Source organism: Camelus bactrianus, chromosome X (assembly GCF_048773025.1).
Source record: "Camelus bactrianus isolate YW-2024 breed Bactrian camel chromosome X, ASM4877302v1, whole genome shotgun sequence".
Classification (NCBI taxonomy): domain Eukaryota; kingdom Metazoa; phylum Chordata; class Mammalia; order Artiodactyla; family Camelidae; genus Camelus; species Camelus bactrianus.
Genome location: NC_133575.1, coordinates 74,253,042 through 74,266,452, shown reverse-complemented (window position 1 = coordinate 74,266,452; position 13,411 = coordinate 74,253,042). Strand labels below are relative to the sequence as shown.

At 35.5% G+C, this 13,411-nt stretch overlaps 1 non-coding gene across 1 annotated transcript; it reads right to left on the bottom strand.

Moving 5' to 3' along the window:
• Positions 1 to 9,137: 9,137 nt before the first annotated feature.
• On the bottom strand, positions 9,138 to 9,210 carry TRNAG-ACC (transfer RNA glycine (anticodon ACC)). Its single transcript has one exon. It is a non-coding gene; the product is annotated as a tRNA-Gly (tRNA).
• Between the last annotated feature and the right edge of the window lie 4,201 nt (positions 9,211 to 13,411).

The window sequence follows — 13,411 nt, the reverse complement described above, 5'->3', positions numbered from 1 at the left end:
TCCTGTTAGTACTGCTTTTACAGCATCCCCAAAGTTTTGCAATATTTTGTTTTATTTATTTATTTTTTCTCATATTATTTTCTGATGTCCCTTTGATTTATTCTTTGTTGTTTAGGATTGTGTTGCTTAATTTCCTCATATTTTTGAATTTTCCAATTTTCCTTCTATTGTTGATTTCTAATTTCATTCCATTTTGTTCATAAAAGGAACCTGATATTCTTCTGTTCTTAATATGCTTGTATAACAAGTATTTTTGTTTTCTTCCCTCTTTTAATTTCTTGTTATGTAACGTAAGACATACTGATTGTTGTATCATTGTATTTAAGAATTTTTAACTTTATACTGTTTTTGTTACAAGATAGAATAAGCATCACTCAAAGGCTGAATTTCATCTTCTGGGGACAGATTTAATGCATTTTGTATTGTACACAGGATAGTTGTATCATGATAGGTGGAATTATGACCTTGTTACTGTCTTTGTTTGGAGATTAAGTATGGTTTAAGGAGATGCTTATGGGTGCCAAGTGGACAATGGGTGGACTTGTGACAGTTAATTTGATGTGTCAACTTGACTTGGCCAAGGAGTGCTCAGATTAAACATTATTTGTGAGTATATCTGTGAGAATCTTTCCACACAAGATTAGCATTTGAATAAGGAACCCAATAAAGTATAATGCCCTTCACAATGTGGGTGGGCATCATTTAATCCATGGAGGGCCTGAATAAAACAAAAAGGTGAAGGAAGGAAGAGTTCATTTATTGTTCTTTCTGCCTACCTGCTTGAGCTGAGACATTGGGGGTTTTTTCTGCCCTTGGATTGGAATTTATACCATCAGCTCCCCTGGTTCTCAGGCATTCAGACTCAGTCTGGAACTACACCACTGGCTTTCCTGAATTTCCAACTTGCTGACACCAGATTGTAGTACTTCTCAGCCTTCATAATCATGTGGCCCAATTCCTCATAATAAATACTTCATATATATATCCTTTGGTTCTGTTTCTTTGGGGAACTGTAACACAGGTGCATACACATTAAGGGTTATGTCTTGAAGAATCAACCCCTTACTTATTATTTAATGTCCTTCTTTATCCCTGATAACTATCCTATATTCAAAATCTTCTCTGTCTGAAATTAATTTAGCTATTCTGCTTTATTTAGATAAGGGTTAGCATAGTGTTTTTTTCTCTATCCATTTACTTTTTAAAAGTATAATCAGTTTACAGTGTCATGTCAATTTCTCATAAAGTTTCAGTCATACATATATTCCTTTTCATATTCTTTTTCATTATAGGTTACTACAAGATATTGAATATAGTTCCCTGTGCTATATAGTATAAACTTGTTCACCTACTTTATATATAATAGTTAGTATCTGCAAATCTAGATCTCCCACATCCACTTACTTTTAATCTATATGTATCTTTATATTTAAACTGGGTTTCTTGTATATACGTGCTTACTGTTAATCTGAACATATCCTGTGGTTATAACTTGAGGAAGGTTTTCTGTAAATAGAATTTATGTAGGCTTCTGCCAGTAGCCAGTGGGAGTCCTTTAACCTATGATAACTCAGTCCTCTATAGAGGTTTTGGCTTAAAGTAGCTATCCCGAACCAAGAATTTATAAGCCTGAGTATATAATTTTATTTCCTTAAGCTCTTAAGTGCAGTCAGAAATAGACATCCAACCCACAAACCTTGTATTCCTCGTTCCAACAATAACAGTGTATCATAATACCTCTTCATTACAGTCACCAGTGAAAATTTAAGTAACTATTTGCCACTGTTTGCTATGAACTAACAGTGATGCATTCTCCAATAGTAACAAGATTGTCACTGCTTTTATACCCAATCAGGTCAGATAACCAATCCCAGATTCCCAATCTTAAAGTTTTATTGCCTGCAGTTACTTCTAGTATCAAATACATTATGGGTCGGGGCTTGGTTTAGGTAATAGAAGCTATTCCAAATATTTTAAGTAAAATGGACTTAAAATAGTAAATTCAGGATTTATGAAGTTTTCCAAGTGTTGGAGGATGAAGCTCAAGACTAGACCTCCAGTAGTAACACCTAGTACTCCTTAGAACATATATATTTGAAGCACTAATATTTTTCATCATAATCAGGAAGGTGGGGAATCAAGAGGTGACCCCGTAAGTTATGAACTTTAATGTAATATCATTGTAGCCATGATCCAGGGATAAGAAAGGCTGGTCAGGAAGCTATGACTATGACTACTACAAACACTGCATCTGTCCGGACACTGGAATGTGGAATCTAGACCATGATAACCACTATCTTTCTCAACACCCATAATGCTAATGGCTGGACTCAGAAATGTGGAGTCTGGCCACTATTATTGCTGTAATTGCCACTTTCATGAAACTGGAAATTGAGCAATGACATCTCTACAGCCAATTTTTGCCAGCCAGAAAACTGGAAAGCCATTTTAATGGGCTTATGCCTAACTTCTGCCTTCCAAATCTTATGTTAGCACAACTCATTAGCAAAACTTAATTTGACTCTGTTGTTGTTTTATATTGCTGAGTAACAAGTTACTACAAACTTAGCAGTTTAAAACAACATTCATTTTTTAGCTCACAGTTATCTAGTTCAGAAATCTGACATGTCACCACTGGCTTCTCTGCTCAGTATATCACAAGGCCGGAATCAAAGTGTCAACCATGCTGAGTTATGGTTTAAATGGTCTGGGAAAACAGCTGTTGGCAAAATTTATCTCCATGGAGTTATAGGACTAAGGTTCCCATTTCCTTAAAAGCCATCAGCTAGGAGTCATTCTTTGTTCCTGGAAATCACTCTCTGTTCCATTTATACATGGTTCCCTTCATCTTCTAAAGCTAGCAAGAGCAGGCCCATTAAATCCTCCTGCTTGAAAACTCTGACATCTTTCTGCCATCAGCTGGAGAAAATTTTCAGATTTGAAAGGACTCACTTGATTGAGTCAAGTCCATCCAGATAACCTCTGTTTATTAATGTCAACTGACATGGGACTTTAATTTCATCTGTAACATTCCTTCACAGCCATACCTAGATTAATACTTAATTGGATAACCAGAGTATGGGAATCTTAGTAGAGTCTTGTCTATCATGGCCTCCATAACTCCAGTCACAAGAGATTTCTGGATATTTATTTTTTAGCTTTCCAGTTACTATAGTACTAAAAATCATGCTAGAAGGAACTTAAAATTTTGTCTTTTAAACATATCCAGCCCAGGATATTGGGAATAAATACTTTTTTTAAGTAGCATATTTAGGAAACTGCAGAAGTTCATTATGGCTAAATTGTAAGGTTGGTACATGATGAAAGAGGCAAGAAATGAGCTTCTCAGTGTGGGTTGGGAAAATTGTGAAGAACTATGTATGAATATAAGGATTTTATGCTTATTTCTGCGGTTGACGAGAAGTTATATAGGATAGAGTTCAAATCATAAATATTGAAATGATATTGAAATCAGTAAATACTGGTTTACATCCTGATTTCACCATTAATTAATTTTTTACTTGACATTTCTGAGCATCAAGTAGATGAGGATAATAATAGTCATCTATTATCTGAAAAGGATAAAAAAAAGACTGTATATGTTAAGTGAATAAGATGTAGACAGCACTTTAAAATGCTAGTTTTTATTGTCATTAAATGTGTTGTACAGTATAGTTGAAATCCCCAAGTTTTAGAAAGAAAATCCCATCATCAATGTGTAAGATAGTTTAGAATGGAAAAGAGACCAGAGGCAGTGAGACAAGTTAGCAAAGGTCCAGATAATAGATGATAAGAATGTGTAAACTAAGACACTGTTGATCAGAATGAAAAGGAGAAGAACTGAGAATCATTTCAGAAATAGATTTGGTTTATCTGTGCTAATTTATTTAATTCACAGGGGTCATCAATCAGTCAATCATAGTACCAACTAGGTCAAAGCCATTCCCCTGCTAGGGGAAGTGACCCCTGGTCATTTCTTGATCATATTCTACTTACATGATGTCCCACTTTATACTTTTCCACAACCAACACTTAGCTATAGGGTATTAGACTATGAATGGTCACTGCATTGTGACAAGCCATTCTCTGAACTTAATCAGAAGCTTATGAGGTAACAACACATGAACAGTTCTGGCCAAATGAGGATAAACTAAACAATAATATTCTTTTTTAAACAAATATAAACTAGGAATCCCAAGATAATGGTGTAGTTAATAGACACAGCTGAGGCTAAAAGCATGTGCAGAGGGATAAAATGGCAAGGGGGACCATAAAAAAGGTGATTGAACTGAAGTTCATGGATTGGTCAAATTATAAGCAAGCAGACAATTTGTATAAGATGGAGATTGTTTTATAGGATGTTAATGTTACACACAAATTTTTTAAATTATTATAAATTAAATTTAAAATATTGGAATATGGTGAGTTATGCATCATCAACCTGGTTAATAGCAGGGAAGAGAGAAAATATACTGAATAGAGTTTAAAACAGTCAATGCATAGAAGGAGGAGAAATAAGTAGAAACAAAGAAAACATCAGAAACCGAAAGAGTAGCTGTGTCACATTAATGGTACAACAATAAATTGAAAATCCATGAGCAACTGCTACAGAGGTTCCTGGAAGTCTTGACAGTCCATAAAATGGCCTCAGAACTATGTTATAGTTCTCTCTGTGAAATCTGACTACTGTTCTGCTCAGCTTTTAGAATTCCCAGGGAAGCCCTGTCACAATTTTTTCATATTTATCCTCATATTATCACCCATGACTTGAACTCTTCCAAGAGAGACTATGTTCCTTCCAACTAGGAAAAACATATATAGTATGGAAACTCTTCTCTGTCTGGTCTTTGTGTGATGTTCCATGAATCAGTCTCTCTATTGCTTGAATTCTTAATATCTCCCAGTGTTGGGTTTTCCTCCTGTGTCTACAAACATGCCTCAACTCTCTCTAAACTAAAAATTCATCTACTACTTCCTGTCACCTCTTCAAGGTACTATCTTGTCTATTTTTCTTATTTTCACATTTCCTTCAGAGAAGATTCCACAATGGTTTTCACTTCTTCACCACCCATTCACAGTTTTACTTCTTAAAATCAGTCTCAACACCACCATTCTAATGAAATTGCTTTACTAGACACTGAAAATGACCTTCTGGTTTCCAAATCCATTCATCTACATCAATATTCATTTTTCTTGACATTTCTGCAATATTTGAAGCTGTTGACAACTCCATACTTCTAAGAATTCCTCCTCTTTTGGCTTCTGTAAAAATGTACCCTCCTCATTTCTACCTGACTGGTTTTTCTGTATCCTTTGTCAAGTTCTCTTCTTCCAGGCTGCTAAATATATACAACCCCAATTTTACTATCTTATTATCCCACTTGCTGGCAAATTTTACTCCGATCCCCCTACAATGCCTGCCCTTATCACTTCTCACCTTGGAGGAATACCTTTCCGTGCTCCACTCTCAGTGTATCAGCATTGTATTAACTTGCTATGGCCGCCCCCATTGTTCAGCTAGGTATGGTTCTCTAATTTTGTTGGCTGCTGTTCTGCCTAGTACAGCAGACATTGATGCAGTGTTGTAGGTCAGACTGTTGTCACTAGTCTGTTCCTACTTTTGTGGATACTGTCATCTTTCTACTTGATCTGCTTGGCGTGACATTTCTCTCTTCTTGTTGCCAAAGGTGAAAGGGTTTGCATGACAGTATGATGGAGTGTAACTCCCTCCCCTTTATTTTCCAATTTGTTAAATTAATCCCAAAGAAGTGTTCTTGTGCATCCATATCTTAAAGAGTATGTAGTGAAATATCTCTCCATAGGTCTCAGACATTCCAACTGGAGCTGAACCAGGAGATTAAACTTAATAATTAACATTTGTTGAGCCTGTACTACATCTCAAGAACTGTTTTATATTCAGACTATATTTTAACTTCTTTTACCACTACAACAGATTTATGGGACAATATTATTTTTTCAGTTATGCGTTTTAAAATACTGAGGCACAGAGAAGTTAAGATACTTGCCCAAAACCACACAGTTACTAAGTGGAAGGGCAGGAATTCAAACCCACACAGTCTGTCTCTAGTGACTCTACTCTTAACCGCTAGACTCTACCATGTTTCAGAGTCCAAGCTATGGAAATAATCTTTTTCTTAGAATGTTCTTCCCTAAATTAACTATGCTTTGTTACTGGGGCCAAGCAAGGGATTTTTAAATCTTCCTGCCAGGAGATTTTTGTTGGAAGAGCCCACCAGTTTGCTGGGCATGCCTATCTAAGTCTGAATTATTTCCAAGAAAAAAAAAAAATCTTCACCAAATTTACCTTGTGGAGCCATCACGATTATTTGCAGATCTTCCTTAAGCACTTTTATCTTTAAGTTGGATCTTGCTACTTTCATATATTCCTTAAGATTCTATTCCTGACCTTCTGGTCATTTGCTTTTTAGAATCCATTCCTCAGAAAATGTATCTGCATCCATAGATTCAACCATCACTTCTATGTAAATGACTCCTACATCCGTATCTTCAGTCCTAGTATCTCTCTAGAACAGAAGACCTGCAGAGCCAACTGCTTCACTGATATTTCCACTTCAGTGGCACTACAAATTCAATATTTTCAGAATTGAACTCCTCATTTTCTTGCTCAAGACAATTTATTTTCCTGACATTTAATTTATTCCAACAGTTCTACTCAGGCTTGAAATCTCTATGTCATTTTTGATTCGTCCCTCTCTTCCATTTCTTATGGCCAACCAGTTGCTGAATTGTATTAATTTTAGTTTCCATGGGATACTTTTTATCCATTCTTTTCTGTTTCCTCTGCCACTGATTAAGTTCAGGCTTGATTGACTCAATCTTGAGCTTTTATAAGGCCTTCTTAGCAGGTCTTCATCTTTTCAGCCTCCTCAATTCCAAATTACCTTACCCTTCTATTAGAAAAATATTCTTTCGGTAACGCCTTATATATTTTATTTTCTCACTTTAAAATGTTCATTGCTCCTCCTCAGTTAACTATCAGATTAACTTGAAACTATCACTTTGCATCCAAGACTCTCATCATTTTGTTTCAAATTACTTTTCCAGGTTTTTATTTGTCTAATCTACTAGACCATCTATAAATGATCACTCTACAGACATACTGGGGTGCTTACTGACTCATCCTTTGCTTCTTCCAAGCTTATTTTAATCCATCTTTTTGGAATGTCTTCTATTCCCACCCTGCAGTCCATATTTTAAAATTCTGCAATTTTATCTCACCACCTCTTTAATGAAACCTCTTTTAATCCCCCTAATTAGATGTGACCTTTTATTCATTTGTTCCCACACCATTTTGTACCTATTTTACTGTACTCATCACATTCTGATGACTACTCTAGCTAATTTTCACATATCTCCCTTCCATCTCTACCTTACAGCCCCACTCCCAACTTTATCCAAGCTAGTAAGTAAGCAATTTAAGAGAATGGGCAATCTTTTTTATGTTTATTTTCCCTGTGGTGATTAACAGATTGCTTACATATAGAAAGTACTCAGTAAAAATCATTTAGTTGAATTAAAACTTCAAATAAGTCAGAATTCCTAATGTCTGTGGTGGAGATATAAAACATCTGTTAGTGCACACGGAAGGAGAAGGAAGTCTACTAGTTTCTTGAGTAGGGAAAAGGTGACAACAAATACAGCTATACCAAAGGCTGTCCCCTAAAGATTTTCAGAGGCTCCCCCCAAATACGTTAGAGATCCTCATTGTGTATAAGCCACTGGCTGTGAAATAATGAACAATCAAAAATCTAGAACAATGTGTGAAGCCCCTGAGGGCAGCAAATGTCTTTATTTTCCTCACTGTTTTATTCTCCATGACTGGTGGGCATAATACATCTCACATATTTATAGATTGAATATATAAAGGAAATAAAAAATTGAATGATGGAAGTGCGTGAATACCATGATGGAGGTGATTTCCTTTGTCAGTCTGTTTAAATGTTGTTCTTAGCTTAGAGAAGGGTTAAACTGGGGTAGGGACTCCTGAGTAGAGCGATAGTAAAGAAGGAAGCCATATGTTTAAACAGAGTGGTTATGAAAACTTTAAAATTTAATGATATAGTTGGTAATCACTATTCAAATAAAATCTCTACGTAAATATAAAATTGTACTAAAATTTATTACAATTGCATAAATGTACACATTTGAAAAATTTTATTCTACTGATACACAAAAATATACAGAGAGAACAGACCTGCCAGTTTGCAGTCCAGTCCATGATGGACTGAGCTTGGAAATTACCACTCTGTCCTAACAACAAATAAAAAACTGAACAAACTGAAAAATCAACAACTCTACTTAGATCCATAAGAGAAGTGAGTTCACAAGGCAAACCACTTTCCCCCAAATTGGAAAGACAGACAGGTAAATACAGAGAATAACAACTTACCAGACCAGAAACCCATGAACAGACACCTCCATGGGAACCTGTGCTGGGGTAAGAAAACCTGAATGGTCACTGATGAATCACTGGAGGCTCAGTGTGGACAAGTCTGAGAGTCAAAAACTCCTGGGGGACCCAGTCATAGTGGGGTGAGTTTTACCTCTAGGAGCTCACAAGTTCTCACAGTGAATATTTTGGAGGGGAAAAAACAAAAAAACAAAAAAACACCCTTCTGTTTCTGGCAGAAGGAGGAAAGAAAAGGTAGCCATTTTGAAATACATCAGAGCAATCTGTTCTTATTATCAAGGCCTACATTCAGGAAGAGCTAGTTAAATAGGACTCAACTTACTAGGGTTTTATCAACTTACGAGGGTTTTGTCAGAGTCTAACTGACTTGGGAGAAGGGAAACTCCAACTCCTGCTCACTCTGTCCTTTCATGCAAGGGAAGGCAAATATCCAATTCCAGCCCACTCTAACCACTCTAACAATTCTGTCCCACCTGAAGGAGAGAAGACTTGTAAATATCATAGTCCAGAGGCACAGGCTCACTAAAAGACAGTTGAAATTAATTTTTTCTCTCCTTTTTCTGCCTTTTTTTTGGTTTTATTTATTTATTTTTGTTTTGTTTTGTTTTGCGTGTGTGTGTGTCGGGGAGGTAATTAGGTTTATTTATTTATTCTTATTTGTTTGTTTGTTTGTTTATTTATGTAATGGAGGTACTGGAGATTGAACCCAAGACCTCATGCATGGTAAGCATGTGCTCTACCACTGAGCTATTACCCCCCTGCCCTGGTATAGTGTTATTTGAAAGCGGACTTGGATTAGTTGTAAATGTATATTGCAAACTTCAGGGCAACCACTATGAAAAGTAAAAATAGTATAACTTATATGCTAAGAGAAACAGGTTCACTGATGGAGAGGAATTTTGCCTCAGAATGAATCACATGGGTCTCACCCATATCTGGTTTACATGTCATTTAGATGAGACTTTGGACTTTAAATATTAAAGCTGATGCTAGAGAAAAGTTAGATTTTTTGGACTATCAGGATGGAATGTATCTATTTTGCATGTGAAAAGGACATAAATTTTGGGAGGCCAGAAGGAGAATGCTATAGGCTAAATGTGTCCTGCCAAAATTCATATGTTGAGACCCCAAGCACCAATGTATGGCTTTAAAAGGTGGAACCTTGAGAGGTAAGTAGGTTTTGATAAGGTCATGAGGGTAGAGTCCTCATGATGGAATTAGTGTCCTTATAAGAAGAGACCAGAGAGTTTGATCTCTGTCTATTCACAAATTGAGAACGCAGCAAGTAAATGGCCATCTGTAAGCCAGGAAGAACACACTCATCAGACACTGAATCAACCAGCACCTTGGTCCTGGACCTCCCTGTTCCCAGAACTTTGAAAAATAATGTTTGTTGTTTTGGCAACTCAGTATAAGATATTTTGTTTTAGCAGCCCCAACTGACTAAGACACCTATGTGTAAATCTAACAAAGTATGTGTAAGCTTTATATGAGGAAAACTATAAAACTCAGAAGAAATCAAAGAAGAACTAAGTAAATATAGAAATATACCATATCCATGAATAGGAAGATCCAGTATAGTCAAGATGTTAGTTACTCCAAACTTGATCTATAGATTCAATAAAATCCCACTCAAAATTGCAGCAAGTTATTTTGTGGGTATTGACAAACTGTTATTAAGTTTTCAGTAAGAGGTAAAAGACTCAGAATAGCCAGCACAAAAAGGACAAGAATGAAATTGAAGGACTGACACTTGACTTCAAGACTTACTCTAAAGCTACCCTAGTCAAGAAAGTGTGATATTAGCTTAAGAATAGTCAAAGAGATCAATGGAACAGAAAAGAAAGCCAAGAAATAGACTCACATAAATATAGTCAACTGATCTTTGACAAAGGAGCAAAAGTAATGCAATGGAGAAAAGATAGTTTAAGGTTTTTTTAAACAAATGGTGCTGGAGCAATTAGACATCCACATGCAAAGAAATTAATCTAGATACAGACTTCACAATTTTTAGAAAAATTAACTAATGATGGATCACAGATATAAATGTAAAATGCAAAACTGTAAAACTCCTAGAAGATAACATAGAAGAAAATCTAGATAACCTTGAGTTTACTGATGACTTTTTAGATACAATATCAAAGGCACAGTCAATGAAAGAAAGCAATGATAAGCTGAACTACATTAAAAATAAAAATTTCCTCTCTGCAAAAGGCACTGTCAAAAGAGTGAAAAGACAAGCCACATACTGGGGGAAAATATTTGCAAAAGATATACTACAAAAATGATTGTTATCCAAACTATTCAGACAACTATTAAAACCTAATTTAAAAGTGAACAACAAGATGAAAATAGCTCAGCTATAGATAGATACCTATTATAATTGAGATGAGGAAAACACTGGAATGAAAATTGCATTTAGATTGTTTTCAGAACAACTGCATTCTTTCACTATACAGCTTGCTACAATAAAAATCTGATATACCTTTAAAACATTTCTTTTCTTAGCCCAGGTTTTGTTGTTAATACATGATTCAGAATAGTGAAATTGTGTTTTGGGGTTTTTTTGGTTTTTTTTTTTTTGAGAGGCTATTGAGTTAGAGTGAACTATGTTTAAATCCCTGCTTCACCACTGTCTAAGTCATTTGGTAATATTATTTAAACTTTTTAAGCTTTAATTCCCTCACTGTGAATAATAGAACCTACTTTGTAGAGTTGTTGTGAAGATGAGATAAAATAAGTAAATTTTATTCACACACTTAGAAGTTACACGGTCATAAAGATATACCATCAGTTGCCTTAAATTTCTTGTGGCTCAAACTCCTATAAAACATATTGAAGGAAATATCTTCATTCAGAGGTTTTACCTCTCAAGGAAATCTACGTTTCCTAGGTAGTTATAATACTTGATACTTTCTCAATGATTTTTTTTTTTCACAGAATGTTAAAACTTTTGACAGGAAATTAGTTGAAAGCCTATAGCCTCCAACATACCTAGCAACCCATAATTTCCATCTTTACCTTCATGAAGCACATGTTATTCTTAACACTTTCCTTATATTAGAGCAGGCAGATAGCTAGATATGAGCAGAGAAAGAGGGGCATGGGACAAATGGCAGGAAACCACACATCTTGTGAACAACAGCGGTCCTTGGGCAGACAGAAAAGCAGGAACCTCTAGAGTACAAGAAATCACACAGTTTGGGTTGACAAGTGTCCTGGAGGCAGACAAAGAAAAGTAGGAAAAGGGAGAAATCTCCAGTGTCTGAATGTAACCTTTTGCTCATTATGGCCTCATTACAGTAAAATTAGCCTTGCAGATTAGACGTATCCATCATGCAGTGATGTCATGACACTTCTAATCCAGACTACATAAAAGCAAAAATCTCTCCTCCCCTCAGGAAGGTGGGGCTGGGATGAAAATCAGGGAATATGACCCCAAACCCTTCCCCACATGAATATTCCCCCCATTCATTTTTACACCCTATGTAACCAAACTGCCAAAGAAACTCAGCAAAGCTACTCATCTGAGTCTGCTCACTCTCCCCTTGAGAGGGTAATATCTATAGCTTAATAAATCCTCAGTTTATTTTCTGGGCCTCTGTGTCTCATCTCTGAATTCTTTCTGCAATGAGACAAGAACCTGGTCACCAGCAACACTTTGGAACCTAGTTACATACCTTCCAGTAATGCCAAAGATTTTTAAAGACATAAACAAGTTTATTCTAAAATATATGCAGAAAGGCACAGAACCTAGAAAAACTAAAATAATTTTGAAAAGAAAAGTGAAGTGGGCAGACTCTGTCTCCTAGATTAAGGCCTACTATGTAGTTACAGTGATCAAGACAGTGTAGGATTGGTATGGAGGGATAGACACAAGATTAATGGAACAGAAGCATAACTCAGAAATAGACCCATTCAAATATGCCCAACTGATTTTTGACAAAAATTTTTAAAAATTCAATGAGTAAAAATAATCTTTTCTACAACTGGTCATGGAGCAATTACACATCCATACACACACACACACGCACACACAATTTTTTAAAGAATTCAAAATGGATTACAGACTTAAATGTAAAATGTAAAACTATAAAATTTTAGAAAAGTTATGGGAAGATCTTCATAATTTAGAGCTAGGCAAAAAGTTTTTAGACTTGACACCAAAAGCATGAGCCATACAAAGATAAGTTGATTAATTGGACTTCATCAAATTTTTTTTAAAAACATATTTTCCTTTGTGAAAGCTCATGTGAACAGGATAAAAGGACAAGTCTTGGTTTGGGGAAAACGTTTGCAATCAGCCTATCCTACAAAGGACTAGTATCTAGACTAAAGAATTCTTGAAATTAAATATTTATAAGAACTGTATTAAAAATGACCAAAGACATCAACAGACATTTCACTAAAGAGAACATGTAAATGTGAAAGAAACACATTAAAATACATTCTGCAATGTTAGCGATCAGGGAAATGCAAGTCAAGAACTACAGTAAGCTATCACTATGCACTTATTAGAATAACTAAAATAAAAAAGAGTGACACCACAAAATGCTAGCACATCCAGATCCAGAGAAACTGGAGCTCTTGTGCCTTGCTAATGTGAAATGATAGAGCCACTTTAGGAAAAATTGGCAGTTTCTAATAAAACTAAACATGCAATTACCATATGATCCAGAAATTTCATTCTTGGACATTTATCCAAAGAAATGACAACTCATGTTCACAGAAAAGATTGTACATAAATGTCCATGGCAGCTTTATTTGTAAAAGCCAAAAGTTTCAGATGTCCTTCAACTGGTAAATGATCAAACAAAATGTGGTGCATGCATAACATGGAATACTATCTCAGTAATGAAAGTAAACTATTGAAACATACAAGTAAGTACTGAGCAATTTAAGCAAATAAACATACTGATTCAACTTAGTTGCATCTCCTTGGAGTTATGTGGAGTGAAA